Here is a 12,711-nt window from a genome sequence, read left to right as displayed (position 1 = left end):
GAGCCCAGGAGGTCTCATGTGAAAGTAAATTATATTTGGCAATTTTTTAGTTATCCCCAGGGCCAAAAAAAAGTCAATGCACGGTACGTAACTTGCCTTATATGTAAAGAAAGCCTGTCCAGAGGCACCGAGAAGAAGTACAGTTACGGCAATTACACGATGCATCGCCATATGAGTAGGTGGCATCCTAACAACTACAGTGCTGCGCAGTTACGTGACCAGCAAGATAATCCTCCTTCTATGGCCAGAAGATCAGTTGTGCCGGAAGTGACGGGACCAGAGGCGAGGGAGTTGGTCCCAAATATTCAGATGAAATTCGGGGAAGTGAAACAAGTGTGCGTGCATTGCAATGGGTTCATTTGCTACAGAGAAAGTAGCATCACTCTGATCAACAGAGCTATCGACAATCATGATTGTCCGAAACGCCCCAGACAATAAATTCTTTTTTTTTTGTTGCTCCTGTTGAGCCCTTTACAATGAATCGTTTTCGTTTCCCCCCCCAAAAAAAACCAAAAAAAATATAAAACTGTTCAGAAAATACAAAAAAAGTAAAAAAATGTTCAGAAAAATAATAAAAAATATATAAAACAACAAAACAATAAAAAAAAAAGTTCTTTTCAGAACTACCTCCCTGTTATAAAAAAATTGGTAGAATATTTGGAACTCTGCCAACCTCTATTTCTTTTGGTTCGCTTCCCTGTTCGCTCTCCGGTACGCGAACCGGGAGCGAACCAAAAATTTTTTTTTAAAAAAAAACCAAGAGTAATTATAAGGGAAGGAAACAGACAGTTATGTTAAAAGAAAGACAGCTATAGGGAGTAAAGTAGAGATACTGTTTAATAGATCTATTTACTGAAAAATAGATTTAAGAGAGTATAATTGTGAAAAACAAAATAGATAAGGAAGTGAGAAAAAAAAGAGAGTAGAAGAATAACAAACAAGAGTTTCTTAGAGAATGTGAATGAATAATCAAATTAAGATTAAAACATCGGAATAACAGAGAGAGAAAACACAATGCAGAAAAGAAGAAGTAACAGAAAAGGAATGATTGAAACAGCAAAGAAATGTAAATAACATAGGGGCATATTATCAACATAGGCGATAAAAATTTTGCTGCTTTTATCAGCAGAAATCTTACACTAAAGACGCTTTTGCGGCAGTTTTCTGCCAATAATTACTGCTTTTATCGGCAGAAAACTGCCGCTAAAGCCGCTTTTCTGGAAGAAAACTGCTGCTAAAGCCACTTTTGCGGCAGTTTTCTGCCGATAAAAACACTGATAAATTTATTGCCTGTGTTGCTAATATGCCCCTTACTGTGCTTGAACTACAGAGAGAAAGCATAATGAACAAGTAGTGAAAGAGTGATCAGTCAGAAACAGTGAGAGTAATAAAGACAGAGTGAGTGAACAAGAGTGACGAAGTATGAGAAGAGAGGGACTGACAAAAATAGTGGAAGGAGTAGAGTAAGTAAGTAATAGAGAAAGGATTGAGGGAAGTAGCAAAGGCAGGAAAGTGAGGGTTAAAGAAATGAAGTAGTGAAACTAATAGAAGTTAAATGTGATAGAAATGTAACGAAAAGAGTACAAAACATTTACCTTATAATTGTCGTTAACTTAGTCACTTGTAATTTTTATACTTTCAATCTGTGAGAGAGAGAACAAACATTTGAAAAATATTAAAACATGTATTTAAAAAATAGAAAAGACAAGGGAAAAGATTGAAGGACAAACAGTTTTTCAATAACTTTGACACTTACAGAAGCCTCTGCTTCTCCATGCCCCTACACAGTCCTAAAAATATACATTTTAAACTAACAGTATCTTGATGCAGATGAAGTGAGGCCTATCTTGCAATATGGTGCATCTTTTGCACTGCTGCTGTCTCACAACAGTGATGCAATGGCAGCGCAAAAGAGGTGCAAAGCCATCATAAAATTGCCTTAACATTTTAAATAATTGTTTCAGGATGCCAATAAGATGTGTCCTATCCAGAGGTTTGTTTCAGGTGAGGCCTACTCAGGGTTCCAAATGAAATTTCGAGTTGTTGAAGAGTACAGAGGAGATAATACATGTGAAGGCCTACCAATGAAGTAAGTCATGTACACTTCACTCTTGAACAAAGGCCAGACCTCTTTTGTGTCTGTGGACAGACCTAAACTTAATCTGCACAATGTCATTCATAAACTTAGGAAACACAGGTGATGTAATTGAAACATGTGGAGTTTCTTTTCCTCATTTCACAATCACATCACCTGTGTTTCCTTTGCTTAGGTATCTCATAGTGCAGATGGAGTCTAGCATATCAAAGAGTACACAGAAGTTGAGCAGTGTATACAACAATTTTGACATTTACAGAAGACTCAGCTTCTTATCTTGTTGGAGATGAAGTGAGGCCTGTCTTGCAACATGGTGCATCTTTTGCATCACTGCTGCATCGTTTCATGTGGCACGGGTTTTTTACAGCATGACATATCTGCCTAGATGCATCAATTTGTAATTTTGTCGCCTCATAGCAAATCTTTTCCACCGCCAATGCGTCACAAAAGTGACGCACAGTGTCGCAAAAGAGGCATACACCTATCATAAATCTGTCCCTAACATTTTAAATGATTACTTCAGGATGACGATAAGGTGTGGCCTCTCCAGAAGTTTGTTTAAGGTGAGGCCTACTCAGGGTTGCAGATCAAATGTACGCTTGTTGAAGAATACAAAGGACATAATACATGTGAAAGCCTACCAATGAAGTAAGTCATGTCCACTTCACTCTTGAACAAAGGCCAGACCTCTTCTGTGTCCGTGGACAGACCTAAACTTCATCTGCACAATGTCATTCGTAAACTTAGGAAACACAGGTGATGTAATTGAAAAATGTGGAGTTTCTTTTCCTCATTTCACAATCACATCACCTGTGTTGCCTTTGCTTAGGTATCTCATAGTGCAGATGTAGTCCAGCATATGAAACAGTACCCAGAAATGCACACTGCATGCAAGAACTTTGACACTTACAAAAGCTTCAGCTTCTGCATGCCCCCTACACAGTGCTAATTATATACATTTCAAACTGATGGTATCTTGCTGGAGATGAACTGAAACCTATCTTGCAACATGGTGCATCTTTTACACAAAACTGACCCACAGCGGCGCAAAAGAGGCGCACGGCCATCATAAATCTGATCCTAACATTTTAGATGATTGTTTCAAGATGCCGATAAGGTGTAACCTATCCACAGATTTGTTTCAGGTAAGTCCTACTCAGGGTTGCAGATGAAATTTAGGTTTGTTGAAGAATACAGAGGAGATAATACATGTGCAGACCTACCAACGAAGTGAGTCATGTCCACTGCACTGTTGAACAAATGTCAGACCTCCTCTGTCTCCTGGAACAGGCCTAAACCTCATGTACACAATGTGATGTGTAATGTTAGGAAACACAGGTAATATAATTGAAAAACGTGCAATTTTTTTTGCTCATTCCACAATCATATCACCTGTGTTTCCTTTGCTTAAGTATCTCATTGTGGGAATGTAGTCTATCATATGAAAGACTACGTAGAATGTGAGCACTGTATGCAACAACTTTGACACTTACAGAAGCCTCTCCTTGTCCATGCCTCCTACACAGTTCTAAATGTACATCATAAATGCAAACAGTACAGAATTAATTATACATGTTAAATGGTTTATTTTTGCTGTTCTCAGAATGTATCAAATTTCACTAAAAACAGTGACTTGAAGGTATTCATCATATAACAGCGGGGAAAAAAAACACAATCAAAATGATTGTGTTTAAAAAACCCATACAACATAACAAATCAGAATTCAGAACTCCTTAAAGTTAACTTACTTTCCATGACGTCGAAGGATGTCCTATGAACAGCTTACACTCTGTTGTGCTGTTATTACTTTCAGCCCGCCACTTTCTGAAAGAAAACCTCCATCGTTTTGAAAAATATGTTACATACAATAAATGACTTCTCGCTCTCTACCACACGTTTCCACAAGGCCAAATCGTGTAAGAGCCATTTATAACTCTTGGAATTCTTGTAAGCCAATCCCGTCATTTTATATTTCCGCAACTTTCAGAATTAAAATGTTGAAGATCATTTTCACAATCCTGGACTACTAATATCTTACCCTTCTTGCTCACTCATGTTCTACATTTCCTATGACACTGATACTGCTTACTATGAAGCAGACTTACACTACCTCTATGACTACTACAATTATTTAATTCTCTACATCACTTTTAATCACAAAGCAATATAAAACAGTAGACAGCATTGCAGACTTACATTCCCTCTACTCCATGTTTTGATTGGCTGCTTGAATTAGCTTATAAAAAGAAATAGTTTTTCTGAACTCATTCAAAGTGCAGTTATTTTTCCATGACGTCCAGTGTTATGGTAAGAAGTTATGTCTCTGTACTACACTTATCCTCAAGGCCAAATCGTGTAGGAGCCATTAGAACTTCTTGAAATTCCTCAGAGCACATCCCGAGATTCTTTCCCTAAAATTTTGGTTTTAAAAACACCAGGTAACAATTTTTAGGGTCATACGGCAATTTTTTTAAAAAAATTAAAACAGAATCGTTGCAGAATGACCAGCCATTTCTAGACTTTAAATAAGCTGTGTAATGTCCTGATGTTATTGAAGGACCGTCATGATATATAATTGCTGCAGTTACACAAGTCCTTCCTGATATTGACAACTGTGAAGCCACAAAATTTTTAATTAAAGTTGTCAATTTTGTTCCATCAGGCCTACATCGTTGGAACATTAAAATGACATACTGGCCATATGTTCGTATAAATAATGTTGACATCAATTCAGATTTACATTGGCTACACTCCATGTTGTGATCAGCTGATTTTACTAGCTTATTAAAGGAGACTGATTTACTGTCTGGCAAAGTTAAATATATAAATCGTTCTGAGTCTACACTAGTAGTACTTGATACCCTACAGTTCTCGCAGTCATGCTGCCATTGATAAGAAAGCCCAAACAGGTGATCTACATCTACACCTTCAGCATGCAATACATCAAGCATATACATTAAAAACTCCTGACAATCTTGCTGAATATTTTGAGAGAATTGTGTTTGGCCTGAACATCTGTCTAACAGATTTCGAATTTCAGACACACTTTCTATTTTTGTTCTATCAGTGCTACATTTCTCTAACACAGAATTTAACAAACTGCAAAATCTTTGATCAGAATTGACCACAATCTCTTCTTTTACATTTTCTAGAGAAAACAAAACATTAACCACTACATTAGCATAGCAGTTGACACCAGAACTGTTTTCAAATTGAAAACCAACAACATCTTCAACAGAATCTTTTTTGTTTCTGCTTATAATTTCAGGTTCATCGACTTTTCGTCTTTTTGCTACAACCTCCCTAGTATTGGTCACATTTCTTCGTTTCCGGCCTACCACACGTTTCTCAAACAAAGGATATTGAGGCAAATGTGGCGCATACTCTCTTCTCAACCTATTGTATTCCTTAACACAATCTAGATCCGCACAAATGTTTGTGACATCACACTCAATCAAGTACAATCCCGATAAAGTTCTAACTCTTGACAATGCCACATATGCCATACCCTCCTTGAACACAGAACTGCCAATATTCACCAATGCACTGTCTACACTTAAACCTTGCGATTTATGGATTGTCACCGCATATGCCAAGCAAACAGGAAACTGCTTACGGCGAACATATAAGTCTTTTACAAGCAAAAATCTAGCAGAACAACGACCAATTAGCTGTACTTCCTCAATGCCATCAAATTTAATTTTTAAAAATTCAATTCCATCTCTATTTCTGTATTTCACAAAATCAACAACATTACCCATTGATCCATTTAACAGACCTCTTTCAACATGTAAATTCCTTCTTAAAATTATACGGCAGTTTAAGCACACATTCAGAGTCTTTTCAAAACCTGCAGTTTTAGATATAGTCTTCTCTAATGAATCCAATTTGGATTTCAAATTCTCAGACAAAATAATTGTTGATCCCATATGCTCTACTCTGTCAATAGCTTCCAGTTTCACAATCTCTTGCTTTTCTAAATGCAACATTTTGTTGTTGAAGATGGCACATTCTGCAAGAGTTGGCATCAAACATATTCCAGATTTCTTCTCAGTAATTTTCTGAAAAATATTCTCAGGCACAACATCTTGATCTGGATATAAATTTGACAGTAATCGTGCATGTAAAGCTTCTTTCCCATGCTCGGTCACTTTTCCAATTCTAACATCTTGTAGAATATTCTTGTAAACTTCATCCTTCGCCTGACGCATATTTTCATGCAGTTCAGCATAGTTGAAGTTTAACCATATATTGACGTTGCCAATGCTCCCTAGGCACTTCCTGGTATCTTCATGCGTGAGTATTTTGAACACAGGTTGCCCTTTCACTAGTGTCAGCTGCAGAAGATCTCCGAAAACAATGATGTGTTTGCCACCAAATAACACATCATACTCTGTTTTGAGAACTTCTTGCATTCTCAAATGCACGAAGGCAAGCATGACATTGGAAACCATGCTTACTTCGTCAATGATAAGAAGTTTCATTTTCCTCAAGATTCTTGAAACTTCACAACAAGCATCTCCAGATAGCTTGTGATATTGTAATTTGTTGTCATGCTCCACTGGCAGCATCAGTAAACGATGTAAAGTAATCCCTTTAATGTTATGTGCTGCCAGTCCAGTTGGAGCGGTGACAACACAAGACAGCGATGACTCAGTCCTTTCCTGCAAACAACATGAAATTGCTTTAATGAGGAAACTTTTTCCAGTTCCCGCTTCTCCACTCACGTACAGTCGGACAGGCTTCAACGACGTACATGAGCACTCTTTCTTCTCATGACTTAATCCATGATCAATTTGCATGGTAACTTCGTCATATATTTTCCTCTGCTCAACGTTGAGTTGTCTTTCCAAGTGTTCTAAGTTAACCGCATCCTCCTGAGCATGTGCCATGGCTCTTTCCACTTCATTCATGGCAGTGGCAGCTTCATTTTCGATAACAGGTCCTCCTAGTGGATCCTGACTCAATGAAGCAGAACTCTGACTGTCCTGAGAACTGTCTCTGGCAATCTCGGCTGCAATCGTTGCTTCCTGCTCGATTTCCGCATTCAACATTTCTACATATTTGGCAAAAGCAGGACATTCTATGGTCTGCTTGGCGGCAGTGAAAGAGTCTTCGTAACAGAGGAAATCTCCAAGCAGTTCCTCTTCTGCACGCCAAGGCTTGAAAAGTTGCAAAAGTGCTAAATAGAAAAACTCCTTTTTTTCAGGAGATTCGCCACTCAATTTTCGATGGTTTACCAAGTGGCATTTTCTTTGCTTGACCAGACATCCCTCACTTCCAATTACAGCATACACTCCTTTCTCAGTATCTTCTTTGATGTTCCTCTTGAATATGTAATTTTGAAGAACCTCATACAGACAAACATTCTCAAGGTGACTGCTTCGATTTGGATAATATGTATCCAACATGTTGGTCTTCAAAATGTCGGTACTGTTTGGCTCCTTTTCTGCCAAATACTCAATTTCCCACACAGGTTTCAGAACTCGATTACGCGTTGCAGCAAGACCAAGACTCGCCCAAACGATACTCCTAGATTTGGCATAGAGACTTGCTGAAGACAACCGGTCAGAACATTCGTAAGCTCCGATTTCTCGATGCGACAACATCTTCAGACTGAAACTGTACAACTTCTTACTGAGGCTCTTTTCATGGGAAATGTCCTCCCACATATCCTTCAATTCTGTCTTCTCTTTTTTGGTGATGTAAGATGTCACATACCGAGCCACAGCCATACAGTTATCAGCCACAAACTGTATATTCATGTTAGCATTCCACATGGACAAAATCACTGGGTTGTAGTCGTTGATGTACTTGGACTCTTCGTTCCTCTTCAAATTGTATGTGTTTTTCGGTGATTTCTTCATCACATTATGTCGCAGCGAAGACATCAAACTGTTTACTCTTCCTTTAGAAATCACCGGTCGTGGAAACCCGAAACGACATTTGGTGTAGAACTTGTCCTTGTTTCGGAATTTACGACGACGGTACTTTCCACAACGATGGCTTTGGAAACGTAGAACTTTTTCTCTTAGGCTTTTCTTCTCCTTTGCGTTTGGAACAGCACACGTTGAATACTGTTGTATGAAACTCATCACTGAGTCTTCTGGGTCCGTTCCAAATTTAGGTGCATCCTTGATCCACAACAGCATATGTATGTGAGGAGCACCTCTTGCTTGGTACTCCTTTCTCCAGAAGAAATCCAACACCTCTCCAAGAGGTGGATTCTTCTTATTCATGATGAAAGACATCATAGCTTCAAATCTATGATTGAAGTACCGGCATACATTGACTGGATCCAAAGAACACAGTTCTCCGGGTGTCTTGAATTCGATGTTTTCGATGTTTCCATTTGCCTCTCGTAGAAATTCAAGTAAGTCTTCCCAGCCATACTCGGCACAGCTCAGAGTGAGGAACCATGTGGGAGTTCCTAAGTTCCTCAGCATACATTTTAAATCACCATGACGACGGTACCAGTACTCATTAGTACCACGCTGACACGCCATGAGATTAATCAGGTGAGAATCCAAAATACTGTCTTGGACATTGACTTTATCCATAAAGTCACTTGCCGAGATGTTTTGCATGTGTATACCACTTTTCAAGATGTGGTTCACTGCATATGACAGTCCAGACAGATCGCTTTCAAACAGGAGATGAAACAAATAGGGAATACATTGTCGAAACCTAGCATCTCCTGCATACAATCGCAAAGTCCGGTATTCAGAAGCAGGAATTTGATGAGGTCGCTCATCATATCTTCCTCCCTGACCTGTTGGAAAAAGCTGTGGGAAACACCGAGCTTCCAAACTTTCCTCCCAAACACTAATGGGACTCCCTTTGGCTTGTTTCATTTGAAACAACTCAATAGCATTCCCCATGAATTCCTTGGAATGCAAAGGATGAACACTATAATGTTCATATATTTCTTCACTAGTAGAGGGTTCTAATTTCTCAATTTGACCAGCACACAAATCGCTATCCTCTTCCTCACTTACTTCCTCTTCTGCAACATATATATTCTTATAGTACTTATTATTTTTTTTTCAAATACAATGTTGCCTTTTTGACTTTCCTAACATCCACTAAATCTTGCCATATTTTCTTATTCTTTGTCGAAACCCCATTAACTAAGATAACCAGAGGGTCCTCTTCCACTTTTTCTACTCCAATTGTGTTAATGTTTTTCTTCAAATCTAGAGGCAAATAAACAACTCTTCCCTTTAATACTCTCTGTAAATCTGATGGAGGCAATTTCCCTGTCTTTGGCTCCATTCTTACAATACAGGAGGATCCAAGATGGCGGATTGACACCGCCAGGAGTGGAAGGGCGCTGAGTCGGGTCCAGGTCTGAAGTAACTGCCTCGCTATGCCCCGACACAGTGTATAGCACGGATATTTGCATTGCTATTATACAATTAAAACTACACGACGGAGCAAAACAGCGGAACAATCTGGACACAGGAGGGCTCACCTCGAGTGATGAGTTGCATTGTAGCATTGTAATATTGATGGACACGGAGACGGAGACGGAGGCTGATGTGGAAAATACGGCAGATCAAGGGCTGTTTCCAAAGCTTATTTCTCTCCGCCGGTGCTAGAAGTGCTGAGACATCGCAACTGCCACAAGTTTCTGCAAGGCCGCGACGGAGTTGGAAAAGCCTGCTAGAGTGGATCAGGCAGGGCTCAGCATCTGCATCAGCAGCGATCCGCTGGCCAGGTCTGCGTTCCGCCGTAGCACCGGCAGCAGCCCTGCCGGAGAGAGCGAGCGTCAGCAGCAGGATGGCGCCGAAACCTCCCACACGGACAACGCGCAACACAGCAGTGAGCGGGAGAGCAGGCGCCTCGGCGGCTTCATTGTCGGTGATTGCAATCGGCGAGATACTGGCAGGCAAGAAATCCACCGTGGACACGGCTCGGGGGTTGGCTCAGAGCACCGAGCGGGAGACACAGCCTGGGGTAAGCGGCGGGATAGGAGCTGCAGTGGCGCCTGTAGCAGCGGGAGCGGAGAGCATTGCTGAAACGCTGCAAAGAAACAATCAAGGTAATGCATTAGATAAGGACGCTATCGCAGATATCACAGCTCCAACAGCTCAGGCAAATACTGAGGCACGAACCTTAGACACAGCTTCACGGAGAAACGGAGTGGTAGCAGCGGCGGCAGCAGAGAACACTGCTGACCAAAATTCTATGAATAGCGCTTCCATTACTAATGATATGAGTAGCACTCCTGTCCATCATTCTGACTCTCCGGCTCCTCAATCTCCAATACTGAATTTACCCAGCACTGACACCAACGCTAAAATTTCTTCTTGCGTCACTAATGTTACTAATGTCACTAGTCTTCCCCTTGATAAAGGCTGTGCTGTTGTGGTGACAGAAACTGAAGGAATTGTAAATGATGTTAACGCAGATATAGGTGAAACAGATGAAGAATATGTGGATGTCAATGAGCAGGGGAGTAACACGCCCCTATGTATGATCAAGGACAAAAATAAAACTGTACCTAAAAGGCTGAAGGGGAAAAGTAAGAGTAAGGTGGTTAAAATGGCGGGCAAAACGAAGAAGACAAACACCTTGACTTTCGCTGAGAACAGCCCTATCAGACAATGGGTGCAGGCTAAGGGCGGTGTGAAAACCATGGCTCTGCGATTATCTGGTAATAGCCCTAATGATGCAGTCACAGTACCCACTGTACCCACCGACAAAACAAAGGCTGGTGTTCCATCCGGCCCTACCCAACCTATTCTCGCTGAGAAATTAAAGGTTACCGGGGCTAGCACTGGAGTTAGCGCGTTGGATCAGCTGCAACCTCATTCTTCTGCATCCGCCGCGATATTTACCGGGGACAACCCTGCTTCAGCTTCCGTGTTAATGGACTGTAGCCATACCAGCAGTAACAGTGGGAATAGTGGCAATAATGGGAGTGACAGCATAATTGATGATATGTGCGATATGCTCAAAGCAACTACTCCGAAGGTTTTAAGAACCCCTCTAAGTGAGTCTACTCAAGTAACGCACATGGGTGACAATACTTCATCCTCATCTACTGGGGCAACTGAGTGGATACCGCAGGGGGAAGTGACCGCCTCCTTCCAGACAATCTTACATCTCCTAAATGAACAGAAACAAGAGGCCAAAACTCACTATCAGCAAATGAGGGAAGACAACAACAGAACTCAGATTTCTTTACAAGAGATGGCATGCAAATTGGGAGCAGTGTCACAGGACATAGAAGAATTGCGACAGAGAGTGGCTGTTACAGAAGAGAAATCGCAAAGCTCTGAGGCAGGACTGAATAGGCATGATTTACAAATAGCCCAGATGCAGGCCAAACTGGAAGATTTGGAGAATAGGAATAGAAGGCAGAACCTCCGTGTCTTTGGTATTGCGGAAGGAGCAGAGGGGGCAGATCCAAGGGCATACATTACTCATTTGTTTCAAAAGGCTTTTCCTGATCTCTCAGACTGGGACTGGGACTCACAGATCCAACGTGCGCATCGATTACCCTTATTCCAGAGAGATAATAGTAGGAAATTTCCAAGACCCATTTTGATCTACATTGGCAACTATCTGCTTCGTCAAGCCATCTCTTTAAAAGCACGCCCTAATACCCCAGTTATTATTGAGTCAGTCACCTTTTTTGTGAGATCGGATTTAAGTAAACAGTCGTTAGAGAAAAGATGGAAGCTAAAACAGTTTATAGATCCGATCAAAGAGCTCGGATTTCAAGCTTATCTGCAAGAACCTGCAAAGCTGAAAGTGATAAAAAATGGTCGCTCATATTTCTTTTTGGATATAGATGAGGTCGAAATAGCAATTTCTTCCTGGAAAACTGGGTAATGTTTGAGCTCAGGTTTAATGCTAAGTAAATACTGGCGTAATAGGGGTGTTATACCTCCATTTTTTTTTCTTTTTTTTTTTCTTTTTGGTTCTATTGGCCTTATTAGATATATTGAAGTCAATATTTTTTCAGTCTTTTGTCAAACACAAAATTCTCACAGGATATTAAATGTGTGCTTATATGACAATGAAGAGGTTAAATTTAAGACAATGTGAAAATGCGTAATACTGTGACTGTGTCGTATGGACTAACTAACTATAAATACCTGGACTCGATTGGCGTTCCATCCACCCACCTACTGCCAGGTGAACGGCAGTCAATAGGAAGGGGGGATCCACAGGTAAACACGGGGTGGGGGGAGGTAGTATTAGAGTGTGGGGTGGGTTAAGGGAAGTAATGGTTTGGGGTAAAAATTGCATCAAAGGACACAAAAATGACAAAGAAAAAATTAAGACGTCTTACAAAGCACTGATTGTGATTATTTTTGGCTACATAGGTAAGGAAATATATAATTTAGAATGCATTTAATAAAGTGCTTAACTTGGAATGTGTCAGGATTAAACAACAAAATTAAGCGCCGGCTTGTCTATGAGGAACTTAGGATGTATAGTCCGCAAATAGTAGTTCTAACTGAGACACATATTGCCTATAAAGACAAACAGCTGATCAAACAACTAGGATTTGATCTAATAGTTTGCACGGATTTTCATGCTTCAATTAGGGGAGTAGCAATTTTAAAACATAAAGGATTGAAATGTGAAATAACTAAGAC

Source organism: Lissotriton helveticus, chromosome 6 (genome assembly GCF_964261635.1).
Source record: "Lissotriton helveticus chromosome 6, aLisHel1.1, whole genome shotgun sequence".
NCBI classification, from domain to species: domain Eukaryota; kingdom Metazoa; phylum Chordata; class Amphibia; order Caudata; family Salamandridae; genus Lissotriton; species Lissotriton helveticus.
Note: the sequence above shows the minus strand (reverse complement) of the source record.